This window comes from Phlebotomus papatasi, chromosome 1 (genome assembly GCF_024763615.1).
Source record: "Phlebotomus papatasi isolate M1 chromosome 1, Ppap_2.1, whole genome shotgun sequence".
Taxonomy (NCBI): Eukaryota; Metazoa; Arthropoda; class Insecta; order Diptera; family Psychodidae; genus Phlebotomus; species Phlebotomus papatasi.
This window is the reverse complement of record NC_077222.1, coordinates 53,062,335-53,072,077: the sequence shown is the minus strand read 5'-3', so window position 1 is coordinate 53,072,077 and position 9,743 is coordinate 53,062,335.

The following is a 9,743-nucleotide window of genomic DNA, read 5'->3' as shown; positions in this document are numbered from 1 at the left end:
TAATAATTGGTTTCTCCCGTTTCTAATTACTTGCAAAAGGGCCTTTTAATTGTTAGGTCTTTTGGCCTAATTGTAACATCTTCATTAAGATTTCCAGAGGTTCTTTCTTCCTTGCAAAAGAGGCCCTTTATCTCGGAATTTCTTAAGATCTATCCTACCTTTCTGCATGCAAGTCTTGTTTTTTTTTTCTTTGAAAATTATCTTGCAAACCAGCCTGGAATGTGTATGAGAGAGCAATTCTCCTGTCTGGGGCATTTAAACACCAAGGCATTAGGTTGAAGAAACGCGAAGAAGAATATTCAGATGAAAAGGCCAAATTACACACAAAATTCCTGATTATGGGCCACAAGAGAGTATCTCTGAGAATTGTATGCAATTTAATCCCTCAAAAGAGTTTCTTTTTGTTTGGTTGGGTTCTTCAGAAAAAGGGTAGAAGAACAATAGTGCGCATCTCTGTAAACCAAAAAAATTTTTCTTGGTTTTTGAAAGTTGTAATGTGCACAATTCTGTGTCCCAAAAACACTAAACCATATCTCCCCCCTCAGTTTAAGCAAAAAAAAATGTGCATGACGAAGAAAGGAGAAAAAGATTATGGAAAAATAAAAGAAAATCTCTGTGGGTGTAACTGTTTGTCGGCAACATTATTCAACTTGAAGATTCTTTTGGGTAGTCTCTCTTTTTTTTTTGGTTAAGAAAGACACCAGTCTTTTATGTTTAAATTGTACCTTTGCTTCTCTTTTTTTTTTGAGACTGATTTTGGTATTTTGGGGCTATGTGCAAGAGGGGTGCGCAGAGCTGATGAATCTTTTGCAGAGGTGCAAGAAAGACGGCAAAAAGTGGAGGAAGGTATTAAACATTAGGGCTAGGAGATGTTCGGAAAAAGAGAAGAGATATATTTCGTAATTACAGTGTAGCGGTCTGATGCGTTTTTTACCTTTCTTTTGTGCATGGGCTCGCGAATGAATTTGAATCCATCAGTCAAGAAGATAGTTGGTTCCGAAGGGAGAGAAAAAGAGAGAGAGATGTGAGGCCCTCAAAGTAACGAAGACCCATCGTATGGGCAATTTTCGTACCGAAAATGCATTCGATACAGGAGTTCTTCACCCGAAAAACCCAAGACCAAGGGCATAAGTTTGCAAAAAAAAAGGTAGCATGAGATGGGATTTACTACATCTCAGGGTGAAAGGAGCTACCTGAAAATTTCCCAGTATCCCATTATCTTTTCATCCTGAACACGCTGGCTGTGTGAAGCCGAGAGTCAGTTGGTATGTGGATTTCCGTTTCTCAATAACCATCTGTTTATGGCCTTCCTCATAAGAAATTTCCAAATTGCTGTGAAAGATCTTAAAAGAACAAAAAGTGCATCACAATCTTGTGTATACTTGTGATTAGTTTGGTAGATGGCTTCGGAGATGTGAAAGAAGGTCTGACAGTATGGGTATGGTATATATGAGAGATAAGAAAGAAACATCAACATCTTTTTTGTCGTTATGCTAGCAACTGTTGTATGGGTGCATTTTGAAATGTTCACGACACAATCCATGATTGCATAGTGAGAATACAGTAAAGTACATACCAGAAATTTATTAAGATACCCCTCCAAGTCCCCATCAACAATACCCCGCGAGAGACGAAGAGAACAATCGAACGGTGTTTCCACCTACAAATTGACAAAACCGTTTTGTCATTGTATCAGTTCTCACCAACAAGACCGCACGATATACAAATAGTCATGTATTTTACGGTAAAAAATTTTCGTTGTTTTTTTTTTACCTTCTTATTTATAATAAAATAAATTAAGGCGTGAACACCTCAATTTTTGGCTGCAATTCAATAAAGAGACATGGTAGAAGATACTCAACGATAAGATTAATTCTAGACAAAGGCAAAGCACACATTTTGGCTACATCATTTTTATAATTAATCTATTGAGAGAGTCTCCCAGCAAAATTTATTCTTCCAACTTGTTCTCGCTGGGAATGATTTGAAGATTCCACGATTGATTTTTTTCTTTTATCCAGTGGTCGCTCCCAAAGAATTCTTTTAGGTTGCTTTTTTTTTAAGTCAAGAGCCATTAAAGAAATTTGTCGAACAATAACGATCTTTGTGTTTGCTACAAATCTCTGCACACGTCAATGCAGCACAGCTGTATTGACATTGAGATGATTATACAGAGTTTGATGATAAAGCTCTAGTTAACAGAATTGAATGATAAACATCAAACACTTACAGAGTTGAGATTCTTTTTCAGAATTTTTAATGTGTTTGGTTGGAAAGTTTTCGTATAATTGCTTGGGACTTTTCGATCTTATACGGGCTTCAGACCTAAGGCTTAGCCATATGGCTTAACTTCTCTAATTTCTACTTAATCAAGATTTTTTGGAAAATTGTCACTTAAGATTGGTCAACATGGGCAAGTGATCCATTAAATTTTGAAAAATCAATAAAATTAGTTGCTATTTTGAATTTCAAGACCATATTTAACTGGGCAAAACCTTAGGTCTGAAGCCTGCCTTAGGGCAGGGTCATATTAATTAATTCATACCCATAAAAGGCCCTAAATAGATCCAGGCTGATCCTACAGAATATTTATCCCGTAAATTTTTGCAAGGATTAGGTGAATGAAATTTATACAAAAACTTTTAATCAATGATCTTAAACTCTCAGTCTATATTGGGCTGAGCCTTTATCATTCAATTTGTAGGGCCAAATATTCTCAAGGATCAACTTGAATATATTTGGGTCTTAATTGTACGATCATAACACTTACAATTGTATCTCTCACCGTTTTTAACATTTTTATTATTTTTCCTATTTTGCAATATTTACGTTACTCAAATGATAAAGTAATCTATGATGCAAATGTGCCAAATCCGAATCTCCTTTAGGCCCCTAGGAATTGTTTGGTTTTATAGGTGTTTGGAACCGACAATCCCATCCAGAGGTGTGCAAGAACCGTTTGAAACCGAACAAACGTCAAATGAAAAATTGACCGTCAATGGTCAAAACGCTACCTCAACAAACTTATTTTGACGTTTATTCGGTTTCAAACGGTTCTTACTCATCCCTGATCCTACCCATTAGCTTAGCAAGTATTATTACTATTATTCTTTTTTTTATGTAATGTAATAAATTGCAAATGCTTATTTAAAGTAAAAAGCATAAATTTTTGAAAAACTTTGGTTTTTACTACTAAGAATTTTACAGTTAATATGAATCTGCCCTTAAGGGGTTATGTGGGTCGAGAAGACTAAAAAAACTATGTTTTCTCTAAATTTTTTCAGTAATAATATAAAATTTATATAATTCAAGCTCTTAGGAATGTCAAAGTACAATAAATAATATATGAAGTATATTTTTTATAATTTTCATTTAAAAATTTAAAAATTAGTCCATTGAGACTTACTTTTTGAAGATTCAGAAAAAACAAACTTCGGTGGACAAGATTTCTCATAATTGCTTTAATTGAAATCCAAAAACCAAATATTTCTTGTTAGCTGATGAGTTAAACTTTTCCTTGAACGGAGTATTTTATGTTTACTTAATCACAACACTGAGAAAAAAACGAGGGTGCGATTAACTTTTTTTTCCTCATAACTTTAACACTTTTTAGGTTTAAAAATATATCAACATTTTTTAATGTTAATTTTACATCTTTTTAATGGTAAAATTAACATGAAAAAGTGTAACTTTAACACCTAATACACCTATAAAGCATAATATTTACACCGATTTCGGATCAATACTGCAAGGTAAAATAAACATTTCCAGAATGTTATTTTAACTTTTTCGGATTTCTCTCAGTGAACTTATTCGAGAAGACAAAACGTGATGTAAAATACGTCAAAAATTATATTTTTTTGTATGAAATTCTTTCATTACTTCTTCTTCTTCTTCTTCTTCTTCTTTCCAAATTTTCAAAAAAAATCCCTCGTTTAAGGGCTAGTTTAACTCATAATCTAACAGGAAATATTTGGTTTTTGGATTTCAGATGAACCAAGTCCGAGAAATCTTGTCCACCTAAAGTATGTTTTTTTTTCAAAAAGATCTCCGAAAATCAAGTCCCACAGGTTGAATTTTTAACATTTTTTAAATATAAATTTTAGAAAATATAATTTACGTGTTGTACTTTTATATGCTTAAGAGCCAGAATTAAATTTTTTTTCCAATGTTAAAAAAAATGGAGAAAAATCTGCAGTTTTTTTTGTCTATTTTGACCCCACCTAGCATGCTTTAAGTGCATTTAACTGGTCTAATTCTATCGATTTGTAGTGCTCCATTCTGAATAGGTTATAGTTGAATAGTTTATAGAATTATTTTTTTTTTATATTCAGTTCAATTTTAGAATAATTCTTCAAACAAAAATTCAGTCATTTTTCTTTTTTTTAAAGTATTATTTACGTATTATTAAATATTTAATTAATTTAGTAAGTGGATGACGCTGTATACACTTATATTACTTATAGATTTTAATTTTAAAGAATTAGTTGAATTTTTGTAATATTGTGTTGAATAGCAATTGACTTTACGTAAATTTGATTTTTTTTTAGAAACGAACTAAATACTGCCAAAACCAAAAATCGTAGGATAAATTAGATCATTAATGCTATTAAGTAAAGATTAAGCGGATTAAACTAATATTGAATTAACTGTTCTAATTAATAGTTTAATAAATTATTTATTAATTCAGTGTTAAATGAAGGATTTCATTGACCAATATATTATTTATTTAGTTTACGTATTTATCAAAATTTCCATATTCGATCGTTTAAAGGCCTAGTCTTTGCAGTCCTGTAATCTTTTCTATCCTCAGCGGTATACAGAGGAAATTTTGTGCAAAAAAAAATCCCATTTATGTCCTAGTTTCAATAGCTGGGGCATGTGAGTAGAGAGACATAACTATAATGTGTAACCACATGTAAGTCATATCTCTGTACTTTTCTATGTGTCCCCCATTTACAATTGAATGCTCGTAGGTACTCAATAAATACGAGAATATGATGACTTTTCAAGGAAGTGAAGAAATACTTGGATCATCATCAATTATTGCACCATAAAATTGAGTGTGTACCATGGCGAGAAAGAAATTCCTTCTTGGAGCCTCTTGTGGGTATCAAGAAGAGGAGGTTTGGTGTGATGTGACCTCCTCTTTCTCCAGCATTCACAATGTATTCCATGTAGGGTGGGATAAGGTCAATGTTTTACCAATAAATAGTAATATTGCACTTGTCCCGGCCTATCTGTGATACAACGAAACATCCAAACGACCCACGAAGATTGGCACACCAAGAAGGTTATATGACTATCATGTGCAAATTATTGGTGAAAAGAAGAGAATTTGCAAAGTAAAAAGAATGAATGGTCATCGAAGGAAATTTATTTACATTGATACTATATTATGCCAATACAATAACCATAAGAGAGGTTCAACTCATTTGCGATATAATGTGAAATTTTATCGTTTTTCGTTTGTCCATGTTTTAGAAACCTAACTGTTACCCTGGCTTAAATGCCCAACACTCACAAATGGCACAAATATCTGGAGATGATGGTAATGAAAAAAAAAGAACCAAATATGTTTAGAATTGGTTTTTTAGAGAAATTATATACGCGCGACAAATGCCACACCCCTAAGAAATATCTATATTTTAATGCTGCTAAATAATAATAATAGTATAAAGTAATTTCCAAACGAGTCATCGATCGCATTTTTGTGAGTCTCCAATAAACTGTGCATTACTCTCAGAGATCAATAACCATAAATTGTACGCAAGGCTCCAATGGTTGAGATTACGTTATTAAGTAATGTATGTTTGTACATTTCACACAAAAAAAAGTAACCTCTCCCCATCTCATTCTCCATTCATTTGCAAGTGCTGGCAATAGAGGAGGAGGAAGAAAAGTCAATTTGTTGGAACTTTTCTTTACAATTGATGATGGTTTTTTAGGATGTATTAGTTTGAATTTGTGTGGATGTTGAGCTTTTCTTCGTGATTGCATTTATAAATTCACTGTTAAAAGTTCTTTGGGTCTCCTCCTAGCTTTAATTGCTGTTAAGGTTTTTTTTTCCTCTTGTTGAGATTCATGACTGTGAAGAGTCATCTCTTGGGCGACATACTCATTCAACACAAGACAGTGATCTTTCTGGGTCCGTAGGAGGTACACGTTTGGAAGTTTTCAGTTCTCAAGAGTTGAAATTTTCGCAGAACTCGAGGTTTCTTGAAAAGTTCGATATTTAGGATTTACTAAACTTTTTATAAGGTTTTCAAATCCTTATTTATTTTTGCTGTGGAAGGTCAGCTGTTTCCTAAATTTAATTCTTGATTTTTTAGATATTGAACCAAAAAGTTCTATAAGGGTTGTCCGATGGTTTACGAAAACTTCATCTTTAATTTTCATTTCAAACTTTTTTAAAAGAGCTATACGTTTTGGTCCTGAATCTCGATATCGAATGTTCTATTTATATATTAATATATTATTATTTATTTATTGTTGATATTGTAACACTAAAAAACGGTCTTAAGACCAGAGGTTCAGCTTGGTTCCCAAATGTCTTAAAATCTTTAATAGCAACTAACTTTATTGGCTTTTAAAATTCTAATGGATCATTTTCCCTTAATATTCAATCCTGAGTCAATCACCATAATTATTTTCAACCGCTTATAACTATTGGGGTGGGGTCGTGGGCCCATGACATCAAGGTTAACAGCCCAAACCTGTCGATCCTCCGCCATTTCAGGATGATGTTTAGGTTCGATCCCAAGGCGTTCCAGGACAAGATCCTGAATTTTATTCAGCCACCTTGTCCTAGGTCTGCCTCGAGGTCGAGATCTCCTCACAATGGCTTACATTTCTGGAGAATCTTTCTTCATTTTACCAAAAATTGTGACTCATAAGAAATTAGAAAAGTTAAACCATGTCTTAGGTCTGAAACCCGTAAAACAGTTCGTTTCGTAGCATTCTCATAGGCTAGGACACTATCAAACTTTGAAATGGGATGTGATAGCGCTTTCGGTACAATCTTCTATCCTGAATTTTTTCGATTTATCACATCTTGCGGATGTTTCCAAATTTCGAAGAAATGCATAATCGTTTGAATGCTTTAGATTTTTCCAAGAACGCGTTGTTTTATCGCTTCGGAATTCATGTATCACCAGAGGGATGCGAGTAGTAAACCTTTTCCGTTGTTCTCTAGTTTTCATTTTTAATTGATCGAAAAATATCGAAAGCTTGCAAACCTACTATAGTTAGACGTTTGTTTAATAATAAAGACCCATACCTTTATTCTAACATATATTTTTTTATCTTAGAATCTATAAATCAGCCTAATTCGTTTTCTCTGATCAAGATTTTTATATTTAAATCGTCATATTTTTCTAAGTATTTAAGATGAAATAAAAAGTTCATAATTAACTAAACATTAGGCTATAGAAGATTAGTTGAGTGTCAGAAAGTCTTAAAATCTTAAATTTAAAAACAAAAAATTTAATTGATTTTTCAGAATATAACGGTGCTATCACACAATTTAACTTTAACACAATTTAATTTTAAATTCAATTGAGCCAATTGAGCATTATAAGATTTCTAGAATTTATTTAAAAATTTCCACAGCCAGAACATATTTTGCAAGAAATTTGCTCAATATTAAATAGTACCGCGAGATTTTTTGATTGTGAATGACTCCGAAAAATGTGTAATAGTACTTAAAATGTCTTATAAGTCACTTATCTTTTATGCAAAAGAATCACCAAAGCCAGAAGAAAGGGTTGTAGGTAAGGGGGCTCATGAAGAGACTCCCAACTGCAATTTCTTGACACAACAATTTCCTTCAAATGGTTTTGGAGGAACTCAGCAAATTACTCCCGATACTGAAGCTTCACTCGCGTATAAGTTTATCACTAATCATTGTACTTATTTTATTTTTTTGGCCACAAATAATAGGTAATTAATTACGAGTAAATAAATGTAATAAGAACAATTTGGTTCAAAAGACTACTTGTTTAACTACAATAAAATTGAAATTAATGAGCAATTTTAACATTTTAATTTGCTGAATTCAAATTTAATTGAGCAATCACATTTATGTTTAAACATGTTTTGGTGGGCCAAGTATTAGTTTATATCAATAACTATAAGCGAAAACCTTTCAATTCAAATGATTTTTATTGCAAAATAACGCATAGGAACAATTATTCATCTGAAAATTAATTTGAATTTACAAATTGAAAAAATCCTAGTGTGACAGCACGGTAAGAACATTTATTCATAATATCTAACCATAAGTCAAGATTTTCCATAAAATCATGCTTGATAAGAATTTAAATAAGTTAAGCTATATGGCCTTTGATCTAAAAGCCGTATAAGGTTTAGCCATGTTCTTTAACTTCTTTAATTTCTTACGAGTCATGATTTTTTGATAAAACTGTTTCTTATGCATTCGGTAGACCTTTTAGATCAGGAAAATTTCATAAAGTCATAATTCATATTCCTTTGTTAAAAACTTTGCATATGTCTAGTCTATCCTACTCTGCCACACTCTTCTTCTTCTTTTGGACATCGCACAAAATAAAATTTAGTTTAGTCCAATTTTGAGATCGAATGAATGGTATAAGAAAATTCAAAAAGAAAGATCAGTAAATTTTTAATAATAATAATTATGCTGGCACAACATTCCATGAAGGAACTAGGCCTTCCCACAAGGGGATTTCTAGACATGCATTATTATTTTTTCTTGTACGGGATGAGGTTGTCAGTCCCATGCCCATGGAATCAAGTGCAGTGAAGCTCACTGGATGCAATCCGAACATCTTTAACGCCAGAAAAATTCCTGGTGACCTAAAGGGGATTCGAACCCGGGACACTTGTATCATAGAGCGAGTGCTCTACCGCTTGGCTTATTGAGTGCCCTTCAGGAAATTTTTACTTTATGAAATTTTCCCGATCTAAAAGATATGCAGGAACCATTGGGACCAAGTGGGTGACATTAGCTCTGAAAAATGCGACCGGTTTTAGTGTAATTTTTTCCCTGTTTTCGTACACATTTCACGAGATATCTCCAAAACTACGTAGATTACCAATTTAGGGTTTTCAGTTTCCTCTTCCTTATTAAATTGGCTTTTATTTTGTATTAGTATTTTTTGCTAATTCATTCTACAATGACAAAAAACAGCTAATAAACTCAAAAGTTTTTTCGGCTTTCTAGAAACATATGGGAAACATAGGAAATGTCATGCCGCTGTAAACCATGGGACTGTAAACTAAGAGCAAATATTACTTTGGATTTTTAAAAAATTACTGAGTTTAGGTGTTATTTAGAGCTTCAAAACTTTCAAATGCTGAGCTAAACTTCCACTATGAAACCTATGTAAGTTGTCTTTAATTTTAAGGCTGTTCGTGATGAACTGCGAAACGCTGTTATTAGTCTTATGGCCTCTACACATTGGGAGCAATTTTTGTCAAAAATTGCTTTTTTGAAGGAAATTCCCTGCAGCGTTGTAGGGGGAAACGAAAAATTTCTGTCAAAAACGCAATTTTTGACGAAAATTGCTCCCAATGTGTAGACACCTTTAAACAAAGAAAGATTTCTTTATCTCAAGATTGAGAACCGAATCTCTGAAATAACCCATTTCTTCCATCACAGTGGCTAAAGTGTACCATGAAAGCAATATGAAAGATGTGTCTCAGCCACAGGCTTAAACTGTATAGCACCTTTGGCAACATAGCACATCTCATATAAGATGACC